Source organism: Uloborus diversus, chromosome 3 (genome assembly GCF_026930045.1).
Source record: "Uloborus diversus isolate 005 chromosome 3, Udiv.v.3.1, whole genome shotgun sequence".
NCBI classification, from domain to species: domain Eukaryota; kingdom Metazoa; phylum Arthropoda; class Arachnida; order Araneae; family Uloboridae; genus Uloborus; species Uloborus diversus.
The window spans coordinates 127,624,572-127,641,449 of NC_072733.1; the positions used below are offsets into that span (position 1 = coordinate 127,624,572).

Below are 16,878 nucleotides of genomic sequence, written 5' to 3' on the forward strand. Positions count from 1 at the left end.
GCATAGCGCGATATTTCTCTATTTTTTTGATGCAGATTGTCCGGACGTGGGCCCGAACACGCATTCTCCTGGTTACGAAGAGAACGCTCTGCCGATCAAGCTATTCAGCTCTGTCGGTCATAGTGCAAATTAAGTTATAAGTTTAACCGAAAACCTCATTCTGGTTCTTAAAACAGGTTTTTCGGCCGAGAAAAACAATTTTTAGACCGTGGGTCTATTTTTCGTCAATAGTCAGCACCATAAGCTTTAAAATAAGGTGTTAATCAAAGAAATCGATCAAGAATTGAGGAAAATCTGGCGTAGAAACCAAAAATAGGCTACAGAAATAATATATATATATATATATATATATATATATATATATATATATATATCTTCTGTGCCGACGTTTGTCACCATAAGGCTTTTTAACGACTGGATCGATTTTGATCAAATTTTTTGTATGTAATTAAGTTGTGGCAAGCATGGTTTCGAAGCGCAATGGATCGAATCGGAAAAGTTTTTGTTAATTAATTAATTAATTTAAACATTAGATGGTTATATCTCCCAAGTGATTAATATTTATTTTAACCTATTGTTGAGCGAGAATTGAAATAAATATTCAACCCGTTGCCAAAGGACAATACGAAAGCCAGTTCCGCTTATTGTAATGAAATTTCCTTCTGTGATTTGATGTCAACTGAGAATAGATAAAACGTAGAGAGTGAGGGTGAAGCTTCCATTTCTTGAAAGCAACGATTTTAGGTCCAGTGATATATTTTAAAGTAAAGTACTGCAAGGTTCAAGCAAAACGTGTATTCTGTCGTCGTTTGAACCATGTGACCGGATCGGTGCCTTAGGTTTTCCTAACCAAATGATCAGAAAGTAACGTACCTAGCAACATTTGTTTCTCAGCTGAAATCCATCTGAGTTTTGGCACCAATGTCAGGAATACTTCAAAGATTATCTAACTAATCAGTACATAATTAAAGGAAAAAGTGATGGATTTTAAACACGAAACAAATTTTATTTTCGTCCAGATAAATTACAACAGGGTAGTTCTGTACACAAAAGATCAGTGCAGTGTAAGATCTTTATCTTTGGTGGAAAGAACAAATTCGGCAATATTACAATAAAATAAATAAGCAATACTAAAAGCAGTATTAGGCAAGCTTAAAAAGTTTTGGTTCAAAAGATCGGACCACTAATCGGTCGTAGTTGGCTTCTCTTACTGATCGACTGAATTACAGTAACGTGGTGGCGTGGCGCCTTTGGCTATAAACAATAGTGTTTGCGATCATTTGTTTACATTTTAAAGCTACTGTTAATGTAATTTATTGTATTTTTTGTTTATTTGGGGAAATATTTCAAATTGCAAAGAATTGTTTTTCGTTTTTAAAGAGTTTTTAGTCATTTTATTTGAAGAATGTGTTTATCTCAGATCGGGAGGGGGGGGGGGAGGGATGAGTGATTTTCGCTTATTCAGAGAACTGTTTTTACCTTTATCATTTCTCTAAACGATATCTTTTTCATATGGGGGATGTTGCAGCGGGATTTCCCGTTTGTTCTAGATGGGTAGTTAATTTTTACACTTAATATCTGAGGACGCTTTTTATCTTTTGAGTATGGCTGAAAGAACAAACCATCAAGTACGAGAGAAAAAATAGTTAATAAAACAACTGCTCATTTTTCTTTAGATAAACCAAGTTGTAGTAAATATAGGCATTCTGACACCAAGCAACTTAAAACAATTTCTTTTTACTTATTGTTTTCGACAAAGCGGTTCAAACACTTGATAGTTCATTGAAATTTTTTAACTTTTCAATTTATGAAGTTTGAACAGAACAACGTCTGTCGGGTCTTCTAATATATATATATATATATATATATATATATATATATATATATATATAATATATATATATATATTATATATATATATATATATATATTATATATATATATATATATATAAAATGTTCATCAATATCTTAAAATTTTAAATCTTATTTGCTTTTACTAAATTCAGTGATCGTTTTTACGGTTTTAAATCATTTCTTTTCTGTTGTTCTGATTTAGGCACCTTAAATTCGCTCTCTTTATAAAATTTTCTCTCACAGTTTAATAGTTTTCATACGTTCAATTCTTTTACAAAAGAAATACTCCAAAGAAGTGATTCTTAGTTGATACCATTATTTTCTTATCTATCCGTAAATAATCAGATGAAAAATACTCATTGAAACTTCTTTTAAGATGTATTGACCTTTATCAGGAGTCTCGGGGTGTGAAGAAGTTATACGTAACGTGATCTCCAGAACTTGAAAATAAAACAATGGAGAAGTTTCAAAATTTCACTTATTTGATAAAATGTTAGCTGACTAAAACAATAAGAAAGTTGTTTGCATCTTACTTCGTAAGCTTTCTTAAAAGCTCTAGCTCATTCCTTCTTGTCTTATATGATAAAGACAAAAGCGTCATTTCAGGAAAATAGATAACCATCAAATCTCTACTGTAGATTAATGTTCATTAAGTTTTGTAGTTTTAGTATTATATTTGGTTTTCAAACGTGTTGCGTCGCTATTTTGTTCCTTGCTATTTTTTCATTTAAGAATCGTTTATTTCAAACCTAAAAAGGAATTAATTCAAGAAGATTGAATCGTTCTCAGGTATGTAAGTTAAAGGAGGAGACTATGTGTATATAGCGGTGAAAAAATAATGCTTAAAACTTTAAAAAACGTTTTATGGTTGAAGTATTCTGTGTTAAAAGCAATTTTTGAAGATTTTGATATATATATATATATATATAGTATATATATATATATATATATATATATATATATATATATATATATATATATATATTATATATATATATATATATCTTTTTGAACTTCTTTTGTTAAAGAAAATTTTTATCACTTCCAAAAGGCAGTTAGCTGAAGACATTTTCAATAATTTAGAACGTTAAGTTCAGTATTTTTTGTTATTAGTGTATGTTATATACTTAAAGTTAAATATTTTAAATGCTTTTGTTTCAGATTTAATCAAAGCAGATATGAATTTATTTTTTTAGATAAACAACAAATATACCGTGCGCTCCTTAACCTTTTTAGTGTTATAAAACGTATGTGACAGCTAAGTCCAAAATTTATTTTATAAATTATCGAATAAAAATACAGTAAAAACTCCTTCTCGAACAGAAATCCTTCAAATGTGAACTCCTCTCTTATGCAGACAGTTTTTTTTTCCACGACACTAAGGCATTAAGTACTAAGACACTAAGGCATTGTGTGGAAGCGGAATTATTTTTTCTGTAAAAGTAACGGTGTTGCAGTAAGACCAAACATGAATTCACCCCTGGTTTTAACGTATCTCGCACAACTGAAGTACTGTATGCCGTAATAAGTTAAAATTTTGTATGTAGACTGAGTGGAGTCTGGTTTGTGCATCTCCGTTTTTGGTGTGCACAGAGGTTCCAAAAGAAGCGTTTACACTTTTTCTTTTTTGAAACCAAATCGGTGTAGTTTTCAATGACGACCTAAGAAGCATATTTTTCTCGATTATGTTCGATTTGATCGAATTCTATGTACCAGTCACGTAGCGAGACATTTTCTTCTGAGTAGAGTAAAGGAAATTTCTGGATTTCACTTATGGTTGATAAAATTCGTTCGAATCGAATCATCAATTATGTTAGGTTGAATGTGCCTCTGAAATGATGTTATACATGGACGCGCACTTGGTGAAAAACTGAGCTACAAATATTTCACTAGTTACTACTTCTAAAGTGTTATTTCAGTATGATTTTTTGGAAAAATTACTTCTGGAATAAAATTTTTTGAAAATCCAATTATTAGGTTGATCAAAAGTTATTAAACGTAACTTGCTTTCTATTAATGGCACATTCAACTCGATTGTGTTCAATTCGATGGAATGCTACCTACCAGTAGCGTAGTGAGAAATTTTAATTGGATGAGGCAATGCAAATTTTTTGGCTGTGTTATTGGTAGATACAATCTTATTCGATTGGATCGAATTATGTTTGAGTTGAATGGGCCACTTCAACTAAAAAAGTTTCAGTTGTACTTGATTTTTTGCAATTGTGCGGTTTTCTTTAAATAAAAACACTAGTTCACAGAAATTCTTGGTCAAAGTCGCTTAATTATACTTGGAAATACAGAGTGCTGTTTAAAAAGTTTAATTGTTTCAAGGAAGAAATAAGTTCCCTCACGCAGCTAAAAATTAAAATACGTATTTAATTAACATTTTAAACTGATGCACTTAGAATCTCTGAACTCCTATTTTGCAGTTTACTAAACACATCTTGCCGTAAAAACAAAATATTTTTAAAGTTAACCTAATTGACATAAATACACATTTTAAAATTTACATCACATTACTGAAAGTAGTATTGCGGAATCCTTATCGTCTTTGGGCAAAAGTTTAATTAATTGAGTGTTGGTCAACTTTGACTTACTTTGTTTCAGTCGAACGTTTAATTAAATTTAGTGTGGTAAGTTCATTGTTTCAAAGCTTTTTAAAATACGAAAAAACATGAATTTCAGTTTCAAATGTCTGGAAATTTAAATACAAACGACGTCAGGAAAAAGTCTTACATAACTGAAGCGTTGAACAGAAGTATGTTCATTTCTTTTCAACAAAAGGAAATCTTGAAACGCATCTGCAGAAATCGTTTGCAGTTTTACTACTCAAACGGTCATTTAACTCAATATTTTTTAAATTAATTTATTTGACACATGTACAGATTTTAAAGTTTTCATCACATTGCTGGACAGTTGTATTGCAGACTCCTCGTTTTTACATGCAAGTCGATTCTACTGTAAAATTCCATAAAAATTTAATTTATAAAAGCAATTTTTTTAAAATTTATAAACTTCATCAGTTAGACACAAATAATACATATCACCTTTAATACTAAATTCTCTTGGATAATATTTTTCTAGAATTAGACCCCCCCCCTCCTCCTTTCCCTTTTATCATCAAATATAGCTGAAATGTTTTTAAGATATTTTTTTTTTTTTTAATTTACGGCGAGATTCTCTGAGTCTCCTTCCTTTAACGTCTTTAAGTTCAGCTTAAAACTATACTTTCAAAATTAAAATTTTGAAACATTGAGGTTGGATATCCCCTTAAGTCCCCTAAAAATGTTCTTAATTCTTCACCTCTGAATCGTTTTCGGAGGGGGATCACTCATGGAAACTCTTACCCTTATATTCAGTAAATTACCGCCCATTAGCCAGGGCTAAAGCAGAAATACGTGAAATACACCGCCAGCTCAGTCATTTCCAGCCGAGGACTGCAGTTTCGTGCTTGCTTTAGCCCTGGCTAATGGGCTGGTAATTTACTGAATATACCTTGCCTTGTGTTCAATCTTCGAGTTGAACCGAACCATTGCTTCGGTCACTCGTCTGGCTGCTAATTCTACATTGGCTACCAGTTTGTTTCGCACTCTTGGCTTCCTTAAGAGGTTTTCCATCTCCAGCTCAGTCACTTTCCTATGCCGGGCTGATGAGGTGCTAATAAGCACGAAACTGCAGTCCTCGGCTGGAAATGACTGAGCTGGCGGTGTATTTCACGTCTTACCCTTATAGTTTACTAAAGACCAATCTAAAATTGCAATTTTAAAACTCCAGTTTAATTCATTTTTCTAGACCCCACCTCCCTCGTTTTCTCACCTTTACGTCACCCCAAAGACACCTTAAACGTTATTTGAAAAACATCAGCTTCAACAAATATCTCGGGAAAGTATCCCTACACCTTTTTTCCGAACATTAAAAATATGGCCTAAAATTGCGTTATTAAAGCTAAAATTAGAATTTTTTTTAATTAAAAGCCCTGAAAATTCCGAGTATTCCAGTATGTGGCCCCCCTGAGCCTCTCTTTCATAATGTTAAATAGTTTGCATGAAATATATGTATAATATTGAAATATTTCTTTCATATCTGCAACAGAATGAACTTTTTACTTATCCAATACTTAAACGTTTTTCTTCAAAATTTTTCATCATGTTATTTAATTTTATTTCATCAAGTTGTACCATTTTCTTAAATAGGACATGGTCATTTTTCAAAATATAAATTTTTTTTTTATTAACGTGTCGAACAGCAAGCTAAAAAGTTGATTTAAATAAGGCAAAAAAAAAAAAAAAAAAAAAAAAAAAAAAAAAAAAAAAGATAAATTTCTCAGAACTATCTTCTAAACCAGTGGTTTTAAACCTTTTGTTTCCCAGTCCTAATTTTGAACAATTCCAGACCCGATATATGTGCTGAGACACACATACATTTATACAAGCTATATAAGCTTTAACAGTTTCAGAAATCAGATCAAGATAGCTGATATAACTTTTTTGCATATATATTTCGAGCCTAGAGTAGAAATTTTAAACATCATTTTTTGCTTTACTATGCATTTGTGTTAAATTTAAATGGTGAGACTCAAATTTCATACATTTATAAAGTGTAACAAATAACAATAAAGGTTAGTGATGGTCAAACATCTGGATTACAATTGTATAATTTTAAAATTTAGTTATTTAAATTATTCTACAACTTAAACAGTATGATGAATAAAAAGTTTATTTAAAACAAAATGTGAATGCTCAGAGATGTACAAGCGCTTAATGTACAAATGCTAACGCATAATGTACACAAAATATAAAGCTCAACTATCTGCTAGTGCTAAGTCAATTTTCAAACGTTTTAAGCATCATGTAAAGAATAATAATGGAAATAAGTAACTTTCATTAAATTATTCCAAACCAGACCAAAAACAGTTACAGATGAAAATTCTGAAATCGACATCAATGTTTACTAATACTTTCTGCGTAGCTTCGCAGAATTTGGCACACGTGATGAAATACGTCACAATTTCGTAGCAAAAAGTTCTTTCAATTAAGTTTATAAGTGAGAGTATTGAAAAAATGTAACAAAATTTACAGTAAAAATAACGTCATTTAATTTAATAGTGTATACATACAGTATATAGTACAACCAACCAATCTTCATCTAGCCATTCTCATTGCAACAAAGAAAGCAATGATTTTACAAGTTGTGCCCAAATATATTTTCAAATGTGTTGACGAACCATCTGCTGCCTGGGACTCGTGTGTTTGGCACTTAGAGGTTCAGTATCCAGAACACATTCGGAACACTTTCCTTCTGACGGAGCTTATTCAGAATACTTCACAGCGCACATTCCCATATTAGGATAACTTTTTCTGAAACAAAGTGTTCCAAATTGTGCAGGTTTATTTGCAGTGTAGTCTAATGCACAATTTGCGGAGAATCCCTTACGGTTTGTCACGTATACGAGAATCATTTAAATACAGCTCATTAAATCAACGATATATTTAAAATATTCAACTGGAATTTTGTTTAAACTTGGCATGTACACCACCCTGCAAAATTATGAATGTTATAAATTGTTATCTTTAGCGCATGCGCACTGAAAATTTATTGCTTTACATGTTCAAATTTCAAAAAAATTTCAATACTTCTGTTTCAAATTTTAGTATAATAATTCTCTTGTACGCAGTCAAGTTTTCAGAAAGTATGAAAAAATGTGATGGAAAACTCTGTATTTTGAGCCAAAATCATGCGGACAGAAAAAAAGAAAATTTTTGAAAGAAATGCTTATGTCTTAATGAATATTCGTGATACTTTTGCAAAAAAATATTAAAAAAAATATTGCATGTAGTGAATGCTCTAATTGCTGACATTTGCAGCTTATTCTTAGCTTTTTACGATGAAGGATATTTAAAGAAACGTTTTTGGTTTCTTCAATTTTTTGCTGATCCCCTAAATTCATGGGAGATTAAGTTAGTATTGAAACATGTCTGCTGAAGCATCACTTTTATATGACAAAAGTTAGAGAGCAATTTTTTCTTATTTCTCGAGAAATTTCTTAAAATGTAAATTCTTGCAAGTCTTGCAGTTTTTTGTTTGCCTCTGTATATATCTGTCTTTCAAATTCCAAAATATTGTGAAAAAATATTAGCGATTTTCTTTTTAAAATCAGTCTGAAAACCGAAGATTGGTGAATATGAAACAGTGTTCTGTTTGTATTTTGAAAATGTTTTCTTTGTAAGCATCATCAACTTAAAAATTAATTTAAAGCAAATGCTAAAGTTTGATGTGCACCTTTCAACTGTCCCTAATAGTTTTACACATTAGAAGGAGACACACACACACAGTGAGGGTGTTTTTTTCCCTTGACTCTTAAGCTTTTAGAATGTTTTGAAAGCTGAGAATCTTGAAGTTTTAGAACGCTAATTCTTTTTTAATAGATTTTTGACGCCTAAAATTAAAATAAAGTACTCTTTAAACAATAAGATAATTAGATGCTTTTGTTCATCAGTGATCATTTACACCACTGTAGTATGTTCAGTAGGCAGGAATCAAAATCACGACAGCTAATTTTCAAGGCATGTTGTTCATTTTTTAAACTTTGTGACAACAAATATTTTTAAATTAAAAGAACAAAAAATTAAACCGCGCAAAATTTTTATTACAAAGTTTATTTTTAAAAAGATACAAAATTGTTGCAAAACTTCAAAATGTATGTGATACACTTAAATATATCTATTGAATGTTGAATGCTTGAAAACAAATAATGTGTATGACATTCTTGGAAGAAAATATCTTCGAAATTTGCTTTAAAGCTTTCTAATATTCAGTGAAAATAGTATTAGTAGCTCATATATTTGTTACTAAGATACCAAAAATGGATGATGAAAAACGCCAAATACATATTGATTAATATATTGGTATATGAACATTTTACGGCAAACAAAATAAGCTTCTAGTAGCAGTAATAAATGCTTAGGCAATTTAGCTCTCGAAACAGACCGTAGAGTATGCTGAATTAGCTTATCTGTAGAAAAGATCAACTGTATGATATTAAAGAAAATTAGTTAAATAGTCAATGCTTAGGTTCAAAAAGAAAACGTCTCAGTTTTATCTGAAGTACTTTTTAAAACATGCAATGGTTAATTGTTTAATTTATTTTAAATTTAATGGAAATCATAGAAAAATATCTTAAAATATTATTACTAATAATTTCTGGAAGTTATTTTGGAAATATTTTAATCAGGGGTCCCTGCAGGGGGATTTGCTCTTGGCGCAAACTGTGCCAGTGAAATTTCTAGGAGGGGGGAGGGGGAATAACCATAGAGGATTTTTAATCTAATTTTAGGGTTCTCATTTTTGTGGAGAAGGGGAGGGGGGTCTACGTAACAATTGAGGGGTGAGACATCGTTCTTTGGGAGGTATGGGTGCCCCTGTTTTAAGAAGTTCGAATATATTACGATGATATTACTTTTTTAACATACGAAAAATAAATTTCTGTCACACTTTTCTTTAATACTAAGCATTTATTTGTTAGATATTCAAAATCCTTTCAAAAGAAATGAAAACACATTATGACACATAAAATGCAGTAAATTTTACATATAAATATCAGCAAAAGTTATGTACATATGTAATAATGGCATACTAAGTCCTAAAAAGCAACATATAACGCAGTTAAATATACATAACAAAAATGTAATAAGAAATTAGCTACACCGTTCAATCGGTACGAAGATTAAAAAATGCGTGCTACGTTAAAATATACTTTCCTTTTCTAATATTAACATAGTGCATGTGGTTCTTTTACACCATTCCACCTTTAAAATCTAAACTATAAATCATAATCTATAATTTTCGAGCTCAATTCTTTAGTACGAGTACAAATAAGTTATACTGCATAACTACATAATTAATTCGAGCTCCCTTTCAGAAATTGCTAACAACTAAGATTTTATGGAAACTGATAGGTTTATTGGAATAGCAATACAATAAGTATAAGCATGAAAAGGAAAAAGAAAAATATCGCATAAATATAAACATCATGTTAAAATACAAATCATTTTTATACTGAAAATGATTTTACTAGTTTCCAGAATTCCACTTTCTAAACTAATTTGGCACAAACAGAAATACTTTGAGCATTATCGAGGCTACGAGGCTGGTACAAAAAACAGATGAACACATACATTATGACTCATTAAACTTATCAAATTGCACACATAAATAGCTCCTACAGTTAGGTACATAATTTTGGCCCATTAAGCACTAAAAAACAACACATAACACAGTTAAGCATACCAAACCAAAAGGTAATAAGCAAATTAGCTACACCGCTTAATCGGTACGAAGATTAAAATGCATGTTACGTTAAAATATATTCTTCTTTTCTAATATTGACGTATAGTGCATGTGATTTTTGCATACCCGCGTCCACTATTAGAATCTAAATTTAGTCATAATTTAAAAGTTTCGCGCTTAAAACTTTAGATGAATACAAATAAGTTTTATATTTTAAATTTTAGTTCTCCTACGGAAATTGCTAACAACTAAGATTTTCAGGAAACTAATTGTTTATTGAAATAGCAATAAAAAAATGTAAGCATGAAAAGGAAAAAAGAAAAAAACATCGCATAAATATAAATATCCTGTTTAAATACAAATGATTTGTATTTTGGAAATGAATTTATACAGTTCCTAGAATTCTACTTTCTAAACTAATTTGGCACAAGCAGAAGTATTTTCGGCAGTATCGAGGCTGATACAAAAAACAAATGATGACACATAAAATGTAGAAAACTGTACGAAGAAATAGCTACTACAGTTAGGTACATAATTATGGCGCACTAAGCACTAAAAAGCAACACATAACACACTTAAATATACATCACAAGAATGTAATGAGGAAATTACGAAGATTAAAATGGAAGCTACGTTAAAATATCTTTTTCTTTTCTAATATTGTCGTAGTGCATGTCTAGTTCTTTGACATTAGCATTAGAATCTAAACTTAATCACAATCTACAATTTTCGAGCTCAATTCTTTAGTATGAATACAAATAAGTTATGCATATGTTTAATTTGAGCTCTCTTTAGGAAATTGATAACAACTATGATTTCTAGGAAACTAATTGGTTTATTGAAATAGCAGTGAAATAAGTACAAGCATAAAAAGGGAAAGATAAATATTGCATAAATATAAACATCATGGTTAAATACAGGTGTTTTGTGTACTGGAAATGAATTTTATACAGTTTCTAGAACTCTCTACTTTCTAAACTAATTTGGCACGAACAGAAGTATTTTGAGCATTTATCGGGCTGATACAAAACAAAATGCTCTTTTTTGGAGAAAGTCATGTACATTATGTTTAGCACCATTGACTTTCAGTTTTATTGATAGTTTTAGTGATTTTATTTACGAATGAGGATGAGTAAATAAAATCACTTTTTCTTTTCTAATGAATAGATGAGTATAATGATGATCAGGCGTAAGACATTTTCACCGTTTATCAATCGCAAAAAAAAATATAAATAAATAAATAATAAAACATAACGGTTTTAATTTCTAATGAATCATTGAATATGATAGTGATGATTCAAATATTCAGATAAATAGTTACACAGTTGATTAGGCTCAATTGTCGTTAAAACACCCACTTAGAAAATTTAAGGAGAGAATAAATTAGATGCTGATGAGGTAAATATTCAATAAATTGCCATACCCTGTAGAAATGAATTTTATAAAATGTGTTCCTTTTAGAGACTCAAATAATTAGTACTTGAACTATTCACTCTTTTATAAAATTGGAATAAATAGTTTTTTTTATTGAATGCAGCACATTAAATGTATAAAAATAATGATATGATAAAGTAACATTAAAGATGCAGTCTGACTCCCTAAGCCAAAACTTTCATTGAGGTAAATTTGTGACAAAAATTTGAGTAACTCATTCTTGAACATTTTCACATAGAACAAAAGTAATGAAATGACATAATACAAATAGCGAAAATATCAAAAACAACACATTGCCAAAAAGCCATTAACAACCCTAAAACACTAAGAACTACACGTTTAGACTGAACATACAACCAATCCCATAGTTTAAAGAAATATATTATTCAAATTATATCTTTGCGCAATTCGTTTGTTTTATTTAAAATCTGCATTTCGTATAAATAAGAAAAAATGCATATTTTTATTTGCCATAATCCCACAGTAATTTCAAAAATATGCTTAATTATCACATTACCTAAAAGTTCAACACAACTTATTTTGAAGTATTGAATAAACATCATTAGCATCGTCAAATGAGCGTACAGTACTTCCATGATAAAGAAATAATCAAACACTTACAAAATGAAATCACTTCACAGTACATTCAACCCCACTAAACTATACAAAACAAAGATTTCTACTTTCCTGTATTAGAACATTTTGCTCTAATTTTTCTAAGAGTGGTCGGATTTTACTCACAATTATTAATTTCTAGATAACGGAAGAAGGGCAATCCTATGTTATATTTACCTTACTGATGAAAATGCTTTTCCTAGTGCTACCTTTAAAAATGACTCACATAAAAGTCTCTTTAATCATAAACTAGTAGAGTAGTACGGTAGAGTCCCGAAAACTCGGTGAGGCGAAAGAACTCCGCGTGCAAATCTGGTGGGCTCGCACTCCTGATAGCCTGCAATTTTTACAAGCTCGGATATCCTTTCCGTCCATATTAATTCGAGTCTTCGGAAACTCCACTGTATTCAGATAATGGCAAAAAACGTAACATCACTGAAACTGTTGAGATGAAATTAGAAAAAGAAAAAAGAAAAAGGGAGGGGGGACGCTGTGCAATAGCTACATGGGAGTTAACTTAAAAGACAGATTGGAAAGTGGTGAAGAGAGAGTCCCTTGTGTGATACGATAGCTAGGAGTTTATACATAAAATGAACTTTTGATTTTTGTCTCTGAACCATTCTTCAAACTGAAATTTCAAAATAAATAAACAAATAAATAAAATAAATAAAAACATGTTTTAAATAAAAGCGAAAATTTCTTGCAAATGATTTTTTGTGTAAAGCAATTGTACGACTTTATTTTATCCTTCTAATTCCTTTTTGACGCAGGTAGGTGAGCCAAATGTGGCCATGTTAAGCTTCAAAGATTTTTTTTTAAATTTTCTCAATTGGTACTCCTGGATTTTTTCCTAATAAATTTTACTTATCTCTAACATATATCAAGTATTCTTTCTTTTCACACAGAAAAAAAAGGTAAGTAATTTGTAATACGACTTCAAAATTATGGCTTGAAGGCCACTTTTGGCACAAAAGTAATCCACGTAAAAAGATGACTTTTAAAATGTAGGAGAGAGGGAACTAGAAAAGTTGTTTTTGATTGCAAAAAGTTAAACTAGGATCAATGGCCATCTTTGACTCAACAACATTAACTATATTTTTTAACCAAAAAATGCTTATGCTTTCAAGTATTTTAAAATGCGAAATCGATATCGTCTGAACAGTTACAATCGGTATTGTCCATGATATTATATATCTTCTTCGTTAGTATAATCTGTATCGTCTTCATTATTACAGTCTTTATTATTTAAGTCATTATGCACTAATTCTGGTGAGTGCAAATCCATGGCGTTGTGTTCTTGGGGAAATACCAAATCATAAAGTTTTGTCACAATTGAAGAACATGGAAGAATGCCCAAATAACTTGCGTAGCTGCTGTCTTGACGGAGTGGTTCCATTTTTATCTGCAGTAACGGTGAGTTGTCACCTGGGAACAAATGGATCCAATGGCCAAAAGCCATTACCTTTTTGTGGAGGTATTCTTGTCCAGTGTTCGGAGCAGACAAGGGTCGACCTTTATAGAACTCTGATTGAAAAAAAAAATATATATATATATATATTTATTTATTTATTTATTATTTTTTTTTAATGTTTAACTTTTTCCTCAGCGAGAAAGAGAGTATTTCAAAAGGGAATGAGGGTTTTCAAAATGGAAGTACAAGAGATTGATACTGATATTATAGTACTGATATTATATTCAGTTTTGTGGATATGAACCTGGTCAGTCAGGAATTTTTTGCAGTTCATTTTCGTTTGTAGTATACAATTCTGGTGATAGATGACGTTTCAGCTTCATATTGTTGAGTACGATGCATGTGCGGGAAAATCAATTCGTTCGTAGGTCAGTGGACACGACTGCTGCTATTTAGCATTCACAAAGCTTAAAAATGGGTTATCCTCTAGCGTAAAAGGGGTGTCTGCAGGCTCGTCATTTAAGGCGTTCGAGGGGGGAGAGGGGGCAGTTTCACTCCCCCCCCTCTAAGAAAATTTTATGTTTTTCATTTCAGACGGCGTGAATTTTTGCTGTCTTCCGATAAAATTTGCTTTGAGTATGCATCCTTTATCCCCCCCCCCCGTCAAAAAATTCGAAATGACAGGCCTGGTCGTCTATGATTAATGTGAAAAATATTCCAATAAATAAATAATGGTTACTGCAGAAGTTTGGGCACCTCGTAACCTCATAAGACTGTTAAATTGAATGTAAAAAAAATCCTGACTAGGTACGTTCATAATCAACAGGAAAGAATGGAATTACAAGAGGCAGAGCCGCGCCGTCCCTATGTGCAAGGTCGTGCGGCGCACGACGGCGCCAGAGTCAAGAAGGCGCCGAGCTCTACCGATCAAAAATGTTCCAAATAGGAGGGAAAATCTCCAATCGAAAAAATAAAATTGAACTTTTCATTATATAAATGGTGGTTGAAATTATACTGCTCATTGAAACAAGCAATCTGTCTCGCTGCCAACTACCTTAAAGGAAAACTTATTGCCTTGTTGTGTCAAAACATGCTAGTCCAAAGCGCAAACTTTTACACTGAAAACACTTGACGCGCTAACTAATGCATAAATTAGCATTTTTCTTCCTAATGTGCAGCCGTCAATGGTTTCACGCTCTGGGTGAGCATACGAGGCGGCGCGACGCGGCGCAACAAATTTGCTATTCCCCATTTTGATTACTGAACTCGAAATAACTTTGGGATATGAAATAAAAATGTATACTGTACTCCAAAGTTTAATATTTGCCATTCTCCGATTTTCGGACATACGGAAAACCAGAAGCAAATTTTTCATTCGTTTATTATGTCTTAAATCTATTCTTCAAATTAGATTAATTTTTTTAAATAAAAAATATAGAGAGTAACATCACCATCTTGAGCTACATTTGGTATGTACTAATAGTTCACATTTTTTATTTTAACGGTTTAAGATGTATTATAAATCCACAGTGTCAATAAAGGGTAGGGATGCGCCTCGCACTGATACCGAAGGGGATACTCGAAAATGATTTAAATGCAAATTAAAAATTTTAGAGAGTAGTATCAGTCAATTAATGAAGATTTTAACGTCCTGTATTTTCCAAATGGAATGTTTTATGATAGTCTTAATCACTTAAATAGGAAAATGTAGAAACATTTCATTTTTAGTGTTAAGATCTTCATACTTCAGCTTATAAATTGTCGAGGGGAAATTTTAGATCTTTTAAAAATATTTTTTTTAATTAAAAATTTCCATGTTGCAGATTATTTGTCAGTTAATTCCTATCCAACCACCTTTCTCTTTCTTTTATTACCCTTTTTTTATTTCACCTTTTTTATTCCGTATCGAGATGAAAATATTTTCAAAATGCCAAAACAACCCCTCCCCCTCCAAAAAAAAAAAAATATTACAGATCCTCCTCAATCTGAAGAGATCCACCCAACACGCCGTGCTCTAACGACATTGAAGATAGTTTCAGATTGCGTTTTTGGAGCTTCTATTTCTGATGATACCCTAAGGTTACTAGAAAATGGTCAACAACTGCGTTTTTAAGTCTTTAATTTCAAAAAATGTTCGTGGAGGGGTGTCGAAAACCCTGTTATATCACTAAAGGACGACGAAAATTGAACTTTTAAAATTACAATTTCGAAAAATTAAGAGGGAGAACCTCTGATAATTTCTTCTTAATGCCATTATGAACGTCTAAAATCTTCGTTTTGAGGATTTTAAATTTCGAAACATTGAGGGGACACTTAATGGAACTTCCTAAGTCTTTCCCTTCTGTAGCAAGAATAGTCTATAATCGCGTTTTTAAGACATCAATTTCGAAAAATATTGGAGAGATTTCGGTAACTTTTTCTCCCCTTTACATCTGAAAAGATCGTATAAAATTGTGTGTTTTGGCTGATGAAGCTAAGTTCATATGGAAAAAAATAAATAAATAAGTGTCGTCTCCCTTAGCCTGAAACTAATTTCTGGTTGCGTCGCTATTTTGTAACTCTTAACCGATAGTGTCAATAAGTTTATTTAGTACCAGCGGTACCCGCACGGCTTTGCCCGTAGTAGAAAATTAAAAGGTCATTTGTTTAGCTTGTATATTTACAAATAATGGATGATGAATTTTTCGCCAATTTGCTATGTTTATTTGCTCGCCCATGTTCCACTTTATGACAATTTGCTCGTCCACGTTATGGTAATTTGCTTGCCCACTTTATGATAATTTGCTCGGTAAAATGTTCTTAAAATTAGAATAGAAAAAGAACAAAATCGAATTTTCTAAAAATCGCTTCGAGGTGCTCACCCCCATGCTACAAACTAACTCTGTGAAAAGTTTCATGAAAATCGGCTAAAGGTCTAGGCGCTATGCGCGTTACAGACATCCAGACAGATATCCAGACTTTCAGCTTTATTATTAGTAAAGATAAGATATCTTCAGCATGTAATATACATATGTATAAATTTGATTTGCTTTCAATGCTATTTTAAAAATATATGTAAACTTATGTTTCGATAAATGTGTTTAAGTATACATTTTAACAAAGCACAAAATCTTTAGTGTTTTTTTCCCCACATTGTATTTGTCTACGAAGCCTCACTCCATGTGTTAACCATATTTTCACCGAACACCATTGAATGAATGCGTTCAAAAGACATTTGCACGACGGCGCCGATCAGACTTGGCGCGGCCCTGATAAGAGGTCACCGATCTCTTACGA

At 31.5% G+C, this 16,878-nt stretch overlaps 1 protein-coding gene across 1 annotated transcript in view; it reads left to right on the plus strand.

The window, feature by feature from the left end:
- The first annotated feature begins 2,551 nt into the window (after positions 1 to 2,551).
- The window catches only part of LOC129218106 (MFS-type transporter SLC18B1-like), a 55,283-nt gene continuing 40,956 nt past the window's right edge, over positions 2,552 to 16,878 (plus strand). The window contains exon 1 of the mRNA XM_054852303.1: positions 2,552 to 2,645. The gene's annotated coding sequence lies outside the window, so the exon portion shown is untranslated. The remainder of the gene's footprint in view (positions 2,646 to 16,878) is intronic.